The sequence below is a fragment of the Staurois parvus genome, unplaced genomic scaffold, assembly GCF_062004578.1.
Source record: "Staurois parvus isolate SC_StPar_1 unplaced genomic scaffold, SC_StPar_1.0 ptg000165l, whole genome shotgun sequence".
In the NCBI taxonomy this organism is placed as follows: domain Eukaryota; kingdom Metazoa; phylum Chordata; class Amphibia; order Anura; family Ranidae; genus Staurois; species Staurois parvus.
This window is the reverse complement of record NW_028317961.1, coordinates 20,258,986-20,276,696: the sequence shown is the minus strand read 5'-3', so window position 1 is coordinate 20,276,696 and position 17,711 is coordinate 20,258,986.

Genomic DNA, 17,711 nt, shown 5'->3' with positions numbered 1-17,711 from the left:
GGTCAACTAAGCATGGCAATTCCAAAAAAAAATGCTCTAGATGGCAGCAGAGAGCTGACGAAGCCATGTGGTTGGTGGCGTAATGTGTGGGGGCAGACACTAGTGACATCATTGCAGACTTTTTACAGAGCTGGAGTTTTGAATTGCAAATCGCTATGTTACTGCTTCTATCATGTGAATGACACTCTGGAATTATTTTATGTGGAATTAGAACAGTATTACACTATGGGAGATGTCCTCTGTTCATTCTATATGTGGAGTTAAGCTGAGAAGAGTCCTGTTTATACTGTTTATACTGTCATTGAAGGGGTGCCTGTCATCAGCTCTCTGCTGCCATCTAGAGCATCTTTTTGGAATTACCATGCTTGGTTGACCTGTATTATGTTATGGGTCCACAGTAGGAGGTGAGCTGCTATCCATATATATTTTTAGGTGGAGGAGCACTAAGTCAAGGTGGAGTACTGTGTTTTTCAAATAGACTATATTTATCAGAAGCACATCGTAGTGATTCTTTACCATTCAAGCACCTTATTTGATTTTCACCATTCAAGCACTTTATATTTATATTTCATATTTTGATTGAACTATCACGTTTGAATCTGTTTATGGGCTATTATGTTTATATGAGTTAGTGCAATACTATTTATGCATGTTTTAAGTGTGGGATCACTTTTTAAGTGTTATTGCAGTGGCTCTATTCTATTAGCTTATTCACTAGTTTGATAGCGAAAATTGTTTATTTATTTATAGTTTGCGACTTGGTGTCATCCTTTTTTCATATGAGGTACCACTTATATGTGGACAATTTTTTTAATCAAGCGTGCCACTATTTAGACATTTGTACAATCTTTGAATTGGCCCATGTGGCACCGTGTGACCTAATGTGTGCCTGTCAGGGCGGGGCTGTGGAACGGACAGGTAGGCCTAGTGGCAGGGTAAAGCACTGGCTGACGACAACCACCACCAACAGACCGAAGTCCTTCAGGGCGCGGAGTCTAAGTCCCAGGCTGCCCTTCACCAGGGCCCCTGATGGTGGGGATGGACTTGACGCAGCCAGGTACCAGGTCGCGGCCCCCGAGACACCCCGGCTGCGGTAATGGCCGCCGCCAATGGCGTGTAGCTGGTGAGAATGACAATAGCGTAGTCAGGCAAGCTGGGTCGACAACAACGGGACAAAACGGTACAGAACAGTAGACAGAGAATCACAGGTCACGGGCCGGGTTCAGCAACGGAAGGTCAGATCGAAGGAAAACACAGAGAATGGTCTTAATCACAAGCCGAGTCAGAATACCAGAAGAGTCACAAGCGTATACACAGAGCTGTAGGAAGACAAAGACACAAGACACAAGTGCAAAGAGCATGTGCGGGCCACAGGCTTATATGTCATCAGCCACACCCCTCTGGGGGATGGACCTCAGAGACCTGAAGGCATAAAAGGATTCCCACCATGCACAGCAGAATCCAAGATGGACGCCAGCACATGGAGTAACAAAACCTCAGAGAAAAGGTAGGACCTTGACAGTGCCCACCATTAGAAGTGGGTGGATGCAGGGCGGTATATTCTAATGGTGGGCATACCACACACTTTTTCTGGCAGATATTTCTTCTCTTTTTTTTCATTCAGCCCACAGGCTGCATGCTAAAAAAAACCCCAAAAACATAGCATATATACCCAACAAGGACCAGCGACGTACTGGTAAATCACTGGACTTTGAATAGTTATACCAGGATGATGCCTACAGCTGCAGACATCATCCTGGGATTGTTTTTTGTTTTTTTTTTTCAGATGGCGATTGACTTTCATGTAAAAGCAGTCCTAGTGGCTAATTAGCTGCAGGATTGCTTCTACAAGCAGCGGGAGACTATGCCTCCCTCCCCCGCTGCCTTCTAGGGCAGTCCCGTTCCATCAGGGGAACCTGAGAATACAGCTGGTGTTTCTGCCAGATGACCATAGAGCTGATTGGAGACCAGAATGGTGCCAATCATTGCTATAGTTGAAGAAACAGGAAGCTACGAGCATTTCATCACTTCAGTTTCACAGGATATAAACATTGTCATTTGTAAATTGGGAAAGCATCTGATCACACCGATCTTGGTTTGATTAGATAATGTAAGGGCAGAGGAGATATCTAGAGTCTGATAGATCCCAGATTTCTCCAAAAAGAATATAGGACAATGCCCATTGAAGATATAGGAGATATTTGCATTCCCTGTGCATATATAATGTTTGGGGGTTCAAAGTAATTTCCTAGCAAAAAATACTGATTTTTTTTTTTTATGGGAACAAAAAGTGTCAGAAAAGGCTTGGTCTTCAGGTGGTTACAAGAGTGAATCATGTGTGGCATAAACTTCTAATGCTGGGCATAAAATGCCCCCAGCCCCAAAAACGAGCCGTTTTTGGAAAGTATACATCCCAAAATATTTGCTGAGAGGCATGCTGAGTCAATAGAAGAATTTAATTTTTTACCACTAGTTTTTGGAAAATTACCAAAAAAATTTTTTTTTTTTTTACACAAAATTGTCTCTTATATGATTTATTGCTCACGCATGCCATGGTTATATATGGAATTACTCCGCAAAATACATTCTGCTACTTATGAGTATGGGGGTACCACATGTGAGAGACGTTTTGGCAGTCTAGCCAAGTACAGGACCCCAAAATCCAATAAGCTATACAAGTCCTGTATAATAATAATAATAAGCACCTTCAGGCTTTTAAAAGGCTTTATTTCCTCATTACACTTCCTGACTTCCTATTACAGTTTCGGAGGACCTGAAATTTGATAAGAAGCATGGTGAGTATTTTGTAGATCTCGGTTGTTTTTGGAAGAAAAAACAAAAACATATTTTTGTCTTTTTTTTCTTTTTTTATATTTCAAAACCTTGTGAGAAAAAATTAGATCTGCAAAATGCTCATCATGCCTCTTTTTAAATTCCTTGGGGTGTCTACTTTCCAAAAAGGGGTCATCGGGGGGGTTTGGTGCTATCCTGGCATTTCAGGGCCTCCAAACTGTGATGGGTAGTGAGGAAGTGAAATGAGGAAGTTACGCACCTTCAGGTTTTCAAAGTGGTAATTGGTTTACTGGCTCCTGTATGTGGCTAGGATCCCAAAAAGTCTCACACATGTGGTATCCCCATACTCAGTAGAAGTAGCAGAATGTATTTTGGGGTGCAATTCCACATATACCCATGGCTTGTGTGCAGGGGCAGACTGACCATTTGGAAACTCGGGCACTGCCCGAGGGCCCGGGGTCAGTAGGGGGCCCCATGAGATGCCCCTGGTACCTTTTTTTCATAGGCTTTTTTGAGTTTTGGCAAGGACACGGGGGCCCCATGATACCCTATTGCCCGGGCGCCGCATGAGTTGTCAATCCACCCCTGCTTGTGTGAGAAATATATAATTTAAATGACAACTTTGTGTAAAAAAAAAAAAAAGTTTGTAATTTTCCAAAAACCTGTGGAAAAAAGCTAAATCTTTCATGGACTCAATATGCCTCTCAGCAGATAGCTTAGGGTGTCTACTTTCCGAAAAGGGGTCATTTGGGGGTGTTTGTACTATCCTGGTATTTTAGCACCTCAAGAAATGTGATGGGCAGTCAGAAAGTAAAAGCTGTGTAAATTCCATTATCTATACCATAGTTTGTAGATGCTATAACTTTCACACAAAGCAATAAATATACACTTACTGGGATTTTTTTAACCAAAAACATGTAGCAGAATACATTTTGGCCTAAATTTGACGAATTTTAATTTTTTTGGATTTTTTTTTTATGACCGAAATGAGAAAATAGTTTTTTTTTCTAAATTTTTTTTGTTTATAGCACCAAAAATAAAAAGCAAACAGGTGATCAAATACCACTGAAAGAAATCTCTATTTGTGTGAAAAAAAGTACGTAAATTTAATTTATGTACTGTATTGCATGACCGCACAATTCTCAGTTAAACTAGTGCAGCACTGTATAGCCAAAAAAATGGCGCAAATTGCAGTATCAATACCATAGTTTGTAGACTCTATAACTTTCACACAAAGCAATCAATATGTTCTCTTCTCATCTTATGTCCAGTTCTAGATAAGACATCACAGGGGGCTGTGTTGAGGGAGATAACATATTTCATGGGACAAGGCTTCTTGACAGGATGACTAAGGGATGGGTGTTAACTCTTGCAGTAAAATAGAAAGAAAACATCACATTGTAATACACAGGAGGAATCTGCTTATGCTTTAAAGAATAGGAGTTGACAGACAGTCCCCAGGGCCCCCTGGAGCAGGGGCCAGGTCACAACTGAGACTTCTGTGACCCCTGTTGTTATGCCAGTGATTGTTACTACAAAGAACCCTATAAGAAGCATCTGTACATATTTTAGACTGAGGGCTGTTTTTTCTTCAAAATCATCAAGAAGTTGTGTATGGCTTTTAAAAGAACCCTTTCCTAGGAGAAACAGTTGCTGTCACTGAGCTACTTACCCATGTGCAGCAATAGTTTTCAGTTCGTGACCTGAAATAAGCATAGGTATAAGGACTTCTGACTTTCCAGATCAATAATTCAGAAAGTAATGAAGCCATAGGGTCAGTACAGCAGCCAGGCAACTTTTTGTTTTCTTTCAAAAAAAGAGGCCTAAAATGGAATCTTAGTAAAAAGATGATTTTAGACAGTGGGTTTGAGGTGTTACAGTGATATAAACTCAACTACTGATTTAGAGCTCACAAAATCCAGTAGATACAGAGAAGACTACACACAGTTTTACAAAGGGTATAAAAGACCAGCTCTGTGCTTCCTGTAACAACCACTTTTCCTTATATAAACTACAGTGGAATGCAGGAAGAATTTGAATGTATTTTACAGCACAGGTTGATTTCAGATACTTTAATTACTGGAACCCATTGTCTATGTTTAATTTTTTTTTTCAGAGAATACGTGCAGGAACTCATATCCTTCTTGCCAGGAGGGAGAGTAGAAATTTTGGGTGTGGCCAAAATTATGCTAAAAGTAGTAGGTTTTAAAAGTCTACTCATCGTGTCAAGCACCTTTGGTAGTGAGCCCTTGTAGATCGCCAACTCGGGGTTCCCCAGGGCATAGTCTAAGCCCCAGCCTGCTTCTTCACCAGAGACCCTGATGGTGAGGATGGACTTGCAGCAGGCTAGAACCAGGTCGCGGCCCCCAGGTACACCCAGCTGAGGATGCGGAGACCGCTTGCATGGGCAGAGTACAATGGCAGGAGACAACAGGAAATCCAATCAATAAGCCGGAGTCAGGATGGGCGGAAAACAAGCACAGTAAGTGGACATAGCCGGGGTCGGTACACGGGTAGTCAGATATGGGATGCAGGAGTAGCAACAAACAGGAGCTCTGAGAACTAAGAAGTTGCTCAGGCAAAGTGGGCTAGACTGAGCACGTCTTAGGCTCAGTTCACTCTAGCATTGAAAGCCGGCATTAAAGGGGCATTTTTTTTTTTACGATCCTCAAACGGCTATGAAAATTATACACATGGCAGCACACAGTGCTGTTTACACTGAAGTGTTAGCATCACGTCAAAATAGACGCCTCATGTCCAGTCAGGAGTTGAATCCTTTCAACGCCTCCCATTCAAGTTTATGGTGCTGCTCCTCAAATGCCTGGTAGGAATTTGCGGGGCGTTTGCAGGGCGTAAATACCATTAGAGTTCATTATAGGCATTTGTGGTGTGGTTTTAACACTTGTAAAACACCCTATAAAATGGCTCAAAACCATGCATAGGGCGTTTAGGGACCATTTGAGAAGCGTTTTTAACGCCTGCCTAGTGCCTGTCTAAAGTTATAGGGGCATAGACAAGCAAACTATTAGGTAGGCCAGGAAGTGTTGGAAGGGAAGTAAATAAAACCCAGAGAAAAGCAGGTGACGCCCATAGGTGAGTAGCACAAGGCTCGGGAGTGAGTAGCACAGACCAGTGTACATCTAAAAATGATGTACCCCTGTACAGAGCTCCCCCAGTAGGGAGCTACCCCCAAACCTCCCCACCCACAAGTACAGAGCTCGCAATCCAATAACCCCCTCAGTACAAAGTTCTCACAATCCTTCCCTCAGTACTGAGCTTAACCCCCTTCTTCACAGTACAAAGTGGCAGAGATAGGTGCTGCTGTGAGCAGCAATAAATACAAGGGTAAGTTCACAGCAGCTGGAGGAGGATCTGCTGCTGTAAGGTTAGTGTAGCTGTCCTTTTACTCTGTGTTTCTTGTGACAGGGAATGCATGTGTCAGAGCCATCAGAGAGGTGTGCTGCCATTGTAAACACAGAAGTTGCAAGTGTAAAGTGAGCACAGGGCTAGTGCCAGAGGTGAATGGAGTACCACCATGTTCCAGACGAAAAAACCCTGCCCTGCAAAATGTTCTTTTTATCTTGAATTCCTCTTCCTGATATGACTGTGCCTACATCCTCCTAATTGTATATCAGCTGTGTGAAAGACACTGACTGTGACTACTAGTCTCACAAGATTGGGAATGAGATTTGGTAATGTCATACTGCACTGCTTACTGTTCTCTTTGCTGGAGATGAAGCTGTGCCTGAGGACCTGAGTTGCAAGCAACTCCTTACATCTACTTCCTTCATTCTGTGGATGTGTGCTTCCTTCATCTTTTCCCCTGCTTCTTGTATTTTTATCTTTTTGAGAATAGGTTTCAAAGTACAGTTCCTCTTTAACAGAAAACAGTGCTGAGAGAAATATTGTAAACAGGCTGCCATTTTTAGTATTTTTAGTCTTAAATGATCTTCAGTCTACAAATACTTTCAAAATCACTGACTCAGAACATATGCAAATCAGAAGTTCTTAATTTGCTCTGAATGTATTTGTTAGATGCTGGTTCCAGGTTAGTAAACTCAAAACATATTGAAACCAAATGATCGGTGTGACAGCTAACTTGCATTTTTAGGAGTTCAGCAATGACAGCCCACATATTTGTCCCTTGTCAGGGTTCCTTTAAGAAAGAAGTTTATAAAGGAATGATTAAACTGTTCAAATACAGTTGACATGATTGAATACGACTGTGCGAACAAAGCTCATTGTATAAAAAAGAATGCTGTGTACACAATATCCATTGAACAATTGATTTTTCTTAGTTGTAGAATAACATTGTGGAGGTATATGTTAATTTTCAACCCTAAAGTTTGACTTTACATAACTTCTATTCATGTGCTGCTTATTTTCTGTCATATCTGCAAAATTTCAAAAGTGTTGCATTATTAATAGCTATGGATATTATCTTACATTATAATTGTTTGTTTAAAAATCAATCAAAAATTCAAACACATTTGGAATTAGTCTTCTACATGAGGGTAATGCTTCCAAAGGCTGGTCTCCATTCAGTCTAAATTGTGATTACACAGCTGTACATATGTCAAAGTGAAGACTGGGAAGTACCATATAGGATAATGGCATTCTTCATCTGTGTGTCAGTTGACTTGATATTTTACTTTTTGGCAGATCCCCATGATTGCCTGACATACTGTATACTACTGCCTGTATTATTTCAATATATTTTAAATCTAGACCTGGAAGGTCATACAGTTTAAACAGACCTAAATAAATTGAGGCAAGTGATCTTGTGCTGTTGTTTATTGCTGTAGCTGCGAATAGAATGGAAACTCCCCAATACCCATGAAAATAAACAAAGCTCCAATATGCAAAGACTGACCTGCTTTTGTGGTTGCTGGCTCTGGCAAACCCCTCCCAAATCCTGCAACACATTGTTGGTTAGCGAGGATCTAACAGTTATATGTGGTCACAGATCTGGAGAAGTTTTTAATTCTGTGCATATCATCCTTTTTTTAGGGGTATCTGTATGTGCTGCGGAACAATTAGTCACGGTTTACAAGCAACTGGCGTTAGCTTTTAGTTAACATAAGTAGCAGATTGAGTACTTTGCTTTGGTCAGTAGTTTATTTTAAAGTGCAGTTTTGCTTTAACAATCTTTTTAGCCACGGTCAATCTATCTTAATAATATAGAAGTTGTACATTTTTTCCAGTCTTTGGGGTTTATATATATAATGGATTTGCTGGACAAATCCATTCACCCAGTCGTCACAAATTCTGACCATATTTTGCTTAACACAATGATTTTTTATGATCATCAGCTCATCTAATGGCCTAATGGGGTATTTTCCTGTTTTATTTAAGGAAAAATACAGCACTATGGCTACTAGATGGAACTATCATAGAAAATCTCTCAGCAAAAACAGTCAGCATTTGTGATGACTGGGCAAATGCTTGTGACATTATTCCAGTAAATTTCTTATGAACACACTATTTTTTTTTTGTTGTTTAATGTATTATATTTTGTTAAAAATTATTACTTTTTTATGTTTATTTTTACTTACAGGTTTTTATAGACAAAGCCTAAGAGACTTTTTTTTGCCAAACCATTTTGAAGCTCAATATAGGCAAATGTTTTATTTTTAGTGTTAAACTCAAAGTGCAAGGGTTAGCTTTTTATTGCTGTCTATTCAGCAGATTTCTTCTCTAGTTGATAGGAAAGAAAATGAGGAAAAACCCCCCTTCCTATCAGTTAAATCTCCCTAACAGACAGGTAGCAATGGCTACAACTTTTCTAGTTAAGTAAGGTTTGGACCCTCCTTTAATATTTTTTTGTCCTTTTGTCCCCATGAGGAAGAATTCCCCTGAATTCCTGTCTGGGTGATAGGTGTCAAACAAAAATGGGACACATTTAAAGCAAAGTGCACTTATCCTTTTTGCCCTTTTTCTCCATAAAAGGAAAAAGTACAGCCAAAGCTCTTTTTGCCTGTACTTCTCCTGTGGATCACAGGAGTACAGTTCATTCTGCACTCCTTTGACTCACTTTCAGGTGACAGCGGGTCTAAGCCTGCTGTCGTTTGACATCACTCAGCCAGTACAGGCTGGGGAAAGATCCTGACTTTAAAGTTGGGATCCACCCCAGAGTCAGGAGTGGCACCTGGCTCAGCCTGTCAGTGATCTTCTGAGAGCTGGCTGCTCTCCCCCCTCCACAGCCCAGAGCTCCAGTGAGTGCGAGAGGGGCAGAGCAGACAACGGTAACTGATGTGATTGCTGAATTCTCACACTTAGTGCCAGCAGGGGACAGATGCAGTATCAGACCATCAAGCACCCCTTAAGTAAGTATAATTTGGGGAAAAAAAAACTATTCCCATATTTCTCTTTAAGATTAACAGATGCATAATTATGTCAATTCAGTCTGCAATTTTGCTCTTTGCTTATATCCTGATCCATAAATTCTCACTGTTCTGGCCCCGCATGAGAATTAGTGCACATAGACTTCTATTGGGCCTTGTCCTGATGCTGAAGATGGTCCCATAGAAGAGTTTGGGCACAAGCACGGCCAGGATGCTTGCAGCAATGGATGTAAATGGTGGAATTATGGCCTTCATTTCTAGGTAAGTATGTATCTGTGGAGGAGAAGCGATTAGATCAGGGGAAGTGGGCTAAAAAGGGTAAGTGCACTTTTTTTTGGTAGAAGTTGTAACCCATTCTCACTCTAACCAAAACTGAAAACATGTTTTGGCTTTTAGTGGTAAAATTGTATACAATAACACAGAGGGAGCACCCACAGACCTGGGCTTTTTGGAGAATAAGCTAGTGTCGGAGCCGGCTGGAGTGAAGGATCGGGTAAGTGACAATATTTGTTCCTGTACCCCAAGACATAATGAGCATATAACCCTTGCAGTGCAGGGGTGGATATTATAAGGGTAGATGTTTTTTCTAATTCCTGTAGTTGGGCTTTAAGCACACTTACATTGCTAGATCAGTGTAAGACCTGACGCAGTGAAGAGAGGCACTCTTGGGCATTGTATGTCACAAGGCAGTGGCACTATGATTCTTAATGAGACCTCTAATGGGTATAAATTTTACACTATAAATAAAACCTTGTTTCTGACAATGGCATAGGCAAGAGAGGGAGTGGTGAGATGGCAGTGTAATGTACAGTGTATAACAATAACATGTCACTCTACTAATAGTCAAACAATGGTGAAAGGTGATATTGAAACAATATAATCATTAATTAGATTGACAACGTGTCAAGGAGAGGCTCTTGACTAAATAGGAAGACTGAAATGTTTAAGAAATTGGCATATATATGTGTGTAGTGATAATTCAGAGTCTAATACAGGAGTACCAGATTTGCTGGCTGCTTTTGGTAAATATAAATTATGCAATATTTTATATTAACTGAAAAAAAATGAAATGTAATTTTTTTACCTCTGAACATAATTTAAAGGGAAAACTGTATACTGCATACACAGTATATAGTTCCACCGAGGGTAGCCACTGCCCTCTATATTTGAAGTAGAAGCCCAGGTGCTCACCCACAAACAAATCCATATTAATCCAAAACTGGTTTAGAGGCACTCACGGGTCCCACCCGCCAACAACACCCCCTAATGATGACCTTACACAGTCCAATATGTAGAAGCAATTTTTTTCAATAGCTTGATTTAAGGTAGGATTTTGTATATTTTGCTTTTTTGACTAACTACTGTGATTTGTTCCTTTTGTGATCTTTCTTTGACCCCTGCCCTCTGTTGTTGGTGGGTGGGACTTTGAGTTTATTAGTCTGTTTACTTCCATGCTGTAGTATTCTTAGAATGATGGATTGAGCTTCATCAAAATACTGAAAATAAAAATACTGCTGTTTTTGGTCTTCCTTTTCTGCAAGACCCTTGTGTGTGTGTGTGTGTGTGTGTGTGTGTGTGTGTGTGTGTGTATATATATATATATATATATATATATATATATGTGTATATATATACAATTATATATATTGCTTGTATGCATGCCTGACAATGTTGGGGTATGCTCCTAATGAGACGACGGATGGCATCACTGAGCTCCTGGACAGTCTGAGGTGCAACCTGGCGGCATCGGATGGACCAAAATATGATATCCCAGAGGCGTTCTATTGGATTTAGGGAAGTCTAGCATGGGGGCTATTCAATGGTATCAATTACTTCATCCTCCAGGAACTGCCTGCATACTCTCGCCACATGAGGCCGGGCATTGTCATGCACCAGGAGGAACCCAGGACCCAATGTACCAGCGTAGGGTCTGACAATGGGTCTAAGGATTTAATCCCGATAACTAATGGCAGTCAGGGTGCCATTGTCTAGCCTGTAGAGGTCTGTGTGTCCCTCCATGGATATGACTCCTCAGACCATCACTGACCCACCACCAAAACGGTCATGCTGAACGACGTTACAGGCAGCATAACGTTCTCTGCGGCTTCTCCAGACCCTTTCACGCCTGTCACATGTGCTCAGGGTGAACCTGCTCTCATCTGTGAAAAGCACAGGGTGCCAGTGGCGGACCTGCCAATTCTAATGTATAATGGCAAATGCCAATCGAGTTCTATGGTGCTGGGCAGTGAGCACAGGGCCCACTGGAGGATGTCGGGCCCTCAGGCCACCCTCATGAAATCTGTTTCTGATTGTGTGGTCAGAGATATTCACACCAGTGGCCTGCTGGAGGTCATTTTGTGGGCCTCTGGCAGTGCTCATCCTGTTCCTTCTTGCACAAAGGAGCAGATACTGGTCCTGCTGATGGATTACGGACCTTCTACAGCTCTGTACAGCTCTCCTAGAGTAAATGCCTGTATCCTGGAATCTCCTCCATGCTTTTGAGACTGTGCTGGGAGACACAGCAGACCTTCCAGCAATGGCATGTATTGATGTGCCGTCCTGGAGGAGTTGGACTGCCTGTGCAACCTCTGTAGGGTCCAGGTATCTCCTAATGCTACCAGTGGTGCCACTGACTCTAGCCAAATGCAAAACTAGTAAAAAACTGTCAGAAAAGATGAATAGAGAAAAAAATGTCAGTGCCCTCCACTTGTAAAACCATTCTTGTTTTGAGGGTCGTCTCATTGTTGCCCATCTAGTGCACCTGTTGTTAATTTCGTGAACACCAAAGCAGCTGAAACTGATTAACAACCACCTCTGCTACTTAACTGACCAGATCAATATCCCAGCAGTTTAATTGACTTGATGCTATACTCTGATTAAAAAGTGTTCCTTTAATTTTTTTGAGCAGTGTGGAAAGTGGAAGTGATATAACATTCTTTTCCTTCTGCCTAGTGATGAGACACCTAGATACAGGTGGGAAGCCTCACTTTGGTCACTGCTAGGATCAGGGAGTCATGGTCTGATGAATTGTTCTTCACACTGTTTCCACCCACTAGATTTGTTTGTGTGGCGAACACCGTCCCAAGCTTATGACCAGGACTGTCTTGTGCCAACAGTAAAGCCTGGTGCTGCAATCAGCTATATCTTTGTATTCTGCAGGCCTCATCATCACCTTGAATGGTAGAGTCACTGCCAGCGACTGTGTACAATGTTTGACCGACCATGTGCATCCCATGCTGCAGACATTGTTTTCTGAAGACAGCGCCATTTCCAAGATGATAGTTCTCTGATTCACACAGCTGGTGTTGTCAAATCATGGTGTGACGAGCATGCAGATGAATTCTCACATCTTCCCTGGGTGCCACAGTTGCCGGACCTCAATATCAAAGATCCACTGTGGTCAATTTTGGAGGACAAGGTTTGGGCTCGTTTTTCGCCTCTGGCATCTCTGCAAGATCTAGAAAAATTTTTGAATGAAGAGTGGCATCAGATTGCATTATCAACCATTTACCATCCATGATATATAGTTGTCAATTCCCAGGAGAATTCAGGCCGTCTTGGATGCCAAAGTTAGTCCAACACCATATTAGATAACAAGTTAGTTCTTTTACCTGGTGTTTCCATAATTTATATATATACATACATGTACTGTTCTCTCCCACAAGTTTTCTTAGTAGCAATGATGGGTACAGGACAGGATATTCCATCACATACTATAGGGTAAATAAATAACTGGTATTTCTGCTGAAAGCTATGGACATCTCTACATGTGTGTGCCCTATTTGTAGTAAGTTATTACAGAGCATTTTGAAATTTATGTATTTTGGCAAGCAATATAAAATACATTCAACATAATAAAATATGTCATTTTAGGAATGCAATCTGATTGTCTTATTAACTCTACTAAAACCTTGTGCATTAGTGCTGCTTGGACCCTGAAGAAGGGGACACACCCTGAAAGCTTGTTCTGAAAAATTGTATGTTAAGTGCAAATAAAAAAAGTATCACGGACAGTATTCAACTATAATTTGTGAAGCATGTCTGCATTATTAATATTCAAATGGAAGAACTGGCATGGCTCTCATATATGAATGAAGTTATATTGTGCTATTTGTAAACTTACTACAATGGGTGAGACTGGCAGTTTCAGCCTTAGCTTTGTTTAACTCTTAAATAGAGTTATATTTTGAGGTCACGCTGACAGAATAAATAACCACTTGAATTCTGGGAGCCAAGTGAAAAACAATGGTAAAATGGTCTAAGCTTTGCCATCCTTGCATTGCTTCATATGTCATGCTCAGGTCTGGTGCCAGGTTCTCCCAGTTTTGATTTTCTTCTATATTTTTTGCATCAGTCTCCACTTCTAGGCATGCTTCTCTGCAGGAAAGTACCGTTCTGCATTCAGTCCATTGTATTTAAATGTCCATTTGTATTAGAGTGAGCTAGAACAGTGGCAATCCAGGCACAGTTATGGTTGGTGTGAGCATGGTAGTTGAACAGTGGCTAAATGGTTAGCACTTCTGCCTTGCAGTACTAGGATCATTGGTTCAAATCCCAACCACAGCGCCACCTGTCTGGAGTTTGCATGTTCTCCCTGTGCCTGTGTGGGTTTCCTCCCACACTCCAAGGACATCTAATAAAATACAAACCAGATATCCACACTAACTGCCAAAATGAAGCAGCTAGCACAATAGGTAGTTTATAGACCCAATATAACTAAACAAATAATAAGTGCAGCGCTTAATAATCAATTAAAGTGAAAAAACAATGAATATTATCAATGTCATAGTTCAGTAAGTATTTGTTGATCCACCACCTTCAAAGAGTGTTCTTGACAGCAGACAGCCAAATAAGTAACAAGAAAACCACCACTGTCTCCCAGTGAATTGCAAACTCACCGGAACTATCGGCTGCCACTACAGCAGCATAAACTCCTGTAAACCTCAGCCAGTCTTAGATGCAGCTTGTCACGGCAATCGGTGTAAAAAGAGCATCCTCTCTAGTGCAGGCTCTAGCAAAATAAGGCTCACCAAGAGCAAAAAGTGCTTTCCATAGTGTAGTATTTATTCTAAAAACCAAATGTGTACAAATAAGGTAAACACAAATATGGCAGCTTACATTTGTGGCCGTTGCCGACCGGGATCGTGCAGCGGCATGACATCAGCACTGTAACTCCTCCCCTGTAACTCCAAGGACATGCTGGTAGATTAATTGGATCCTGTCTAAATTGGCCCTAGTATGTGTATGAATGTAGGTTAGGGACTTTAGATTGTACGCCCCTTGAAGATTAGGGACTGTTATGAATGTACAATATATATGTAAAGCGCTATGTAAATTGACAGCACTATATAAGTACCTGAAATAAATAAAATAAAATGAACCTTTCAAGGTTTTGTCAAGAAACAGTGTGACTGTCATGAGCAGGATAGTCTTTCTTCATGTAGGCTTATGTGAAACACTTTGTCCACACACAGGTACAACAACTTGTTACTGACTAAGAGGAGTGCAATCTGTTCACAGGACTTTAGATTACTTAAAGGAAAGCTAAAGGCAAAACTAAAACTAGGGAGAGTTATAACTCCTGTCAGGTTTTTTTGTCATCTGTGTCCCATTAAGGAGATTTTCTCTTACTTTTTGCCCCATAGCCAAAACAAGAGGTGAGAGGAAATCCCTCCAAAGTGAGGGAATCCTTGGTTGTTTGGACAGCAACCCCAAATATGTGATTTTCTTTTACTTTTATTTCCACTCAGTGATAGTGGTAAATGGGACAAATAGAGAGGATAAATCTCCCTAATGGGAACACAGGCAGCAATAAACATTTGACAGGTGTTCTAACCCCTCTCCACTCTATCTCCAAAACTACAAAAATGTTTGGCAATTTATTATACTTTCAAGAGTGACTGTCAGACCCTAAGGGTCACTTCAGAGGTCATCTGAACTCCTGACATTATACAGATTATTGCACATACTATCTTTGTCTGGTCAAAGCATTTTAAAAGGATACTCCACATAAAAATTGTGGGCCCCCAAAATCCATACCAGAACCTTATCTGAGCATGCAGCCTGGCTGGCCAGGAAGGGGGGCAGTGAGTGTGAGCCACTCCCCTCCTAAACTATACCAGGCTACTTGGTGATAATGAGCCTTATCTCTACTTACCTAGCCTGGTTGTTGTTGGGATCTGTGTGGATGGGGGAGGAAGGACTTGTCAGGGTCTGGAAGTCCCATAAAATAAGAGGATCACTAGATTATTTGCCCCCTTGTCCCACTATGTGAATGTTTAAGGGGTAATTAGAAACCCTAGTTACTTATTCACAAAAACAGTACAATGTAAAGAACACACCATATCACAGAAAGATCCCAGGTGACATCCTTGACAATATCCTTTGTTTACATTCAGAAGCAGAACCAGGAAATGTCATTCATGGCAAGTTCAGGAGCAGACATTGCAGTGGGTTGGTGGGTGTAGTTCATCATGATTGATGTTGATCTAAAATGCTGGATCACATGATTGATGATGGATTCACAAAATGGGACTTTGTCAAAAGGGCTGTGTGTTTTATTTAAACTAACTTTATTTATAAATGAGTGACCAGGGGTGCTATGTACTCCTTACTCATTCAAATATGGGGTAGATAAATATCCCCCCTCCCCATTTTAAAAGGGCTTCCAGATTCAGATAAGTTCCCTCTTACATAACACCACATTCACTGGGCTTCGGATTTGGGGAAGGTAGCCTTCTTGTTCTCATTAACACGAGGGCAAGATGATTACCTGGGCGGTTGCCCCCTGCCAAGGAACCCTCCCCATGTTGAAGGAATCTCATGCAGCTGCAATGTTAACCCAACTCTTAGCTGTAATGCACAACTTGTGTGGGTCAGCAATATAGTGAGGTACATGCAGGATGCCACCTCAATGCTTCTGCTAAGATATACTGATGCCTGTCTTGGAATTGCTGTCCTATTGTATTGGGAGGGTTGCATGCTACGACCTTGAGAGATATGCTGGTGTGAACATATTTTGATAGGGCCACTAAAGCCAAAAAGGTAAAAAGGGAAGGTGCCTAACAAAGTATTAGCCTACAATAAAGGGTGGAGGATGTGTTTTAGCAGGGAATGAAGCAAACCACCTATAGTTCCCCAAGGAAATTGTGACTGGTCAACTCCTGACAACCCCACTACCAAAATAAATGTAGGAACAGAATGAGAGCTTTTGAGATAGATACCCAGAAGCCACTGTATGTTTTACAGCCTTCAAAAATAGAACACATTAATCTTCTTTCAAGGACACCTAAGGATTAGAGCTATATGCAATTGTGAGGTCCGGGGGGGGGGGGGGGGGTTCACATATTCAGTACATCTGGTTTCAGGTTTTCTAGAAGAAATCTAAAAATACACACAGCAACCTCTAGGTCCCACATTTAGTGTCTGCTGTTATTGTGTTACTGTATACCTTTTTGTTATAAAACATTCAGATCAGAGACATAAACATGTAAGAAATGGTCTGAAACCGTGACACAAATCTAGGGCCACATGCAAGTGCTACCTTCTTTCTTAACTCAAACACAAGATCTCACCAAATTTGTCATCAGATTTCCTTTCCTGGTTTGGGAGGAACAGTGTAAAAGATAAATCTGCTCCCATGACTCTTCCACACCCTACCAGTGGGGATACCAATGGCCTTTCTTAAACAAATAATTGGAAACAAATTTGGAAAATTTCTTTGGGCTAACAATCCTATAGGCTGAACCAGGCTTTCTTGCTACAGCCTAAATCAGACTTCCTGATCCAATTAAAAATCACAGAGCAACTCATATTAAACAAATTCTAAATTGGCTTTAAGATCCTATTGTGATGGGTCCTAAAAATTCTTTCCACAGTACATCCCCCTGTGCTGGAGATATTGAAACAGTGAAAGGTCCCTATTGTACATCTTCTGGTCCTGTCCAGGTATATGGAACTACTGGTATCAGGTAAAAAAGATAATTATGCACATGGCTATTTTTCTCAAAAAATATGTGCAGGAACTTCCCCCTTCTGAGTCACTTCTTGTTTCCACCACCTAGAGACCCCCAAGCACCGTCACTTGGTTCCACCCCCTACCCACTTCCCAGTACCTCTCCTTTTAGAGAATACAGAGCCAAGTATCATTTATCAGCAGAAAACTAGATCCCCCACAGCCAGCAGCAATAAACCTCCCCTTCCCCAGCAGTAATAGATTCTGCCAGCAACAATGGACCCCCAAAACAAAATAGCACCCCAGCAACAATAGACTCCCAGCAGCCAGCATCAATAGACTCTCCAGTAGCCAGCAACAATAGACCAAGTGTATAGTTTATAGGGTGCTCTTGCTGGAACCAGACCTCTGTAGCTACTAGGGGGTACCAGAATGGATATCAACAGACACTGAGGCAGCTCATCATAGAGTTGGAAGTAAAGCTCTAGTGCAAAAAGACATGAAAAGAAGGTGCATCTAAGTGCAGTATTGGCAGTTTATTAACATACAAAGATAAAATTCCACTTACAGGAAGTCAACACATGACAGGCTCATCATAGTAAATCAACCAATGTTTCTGA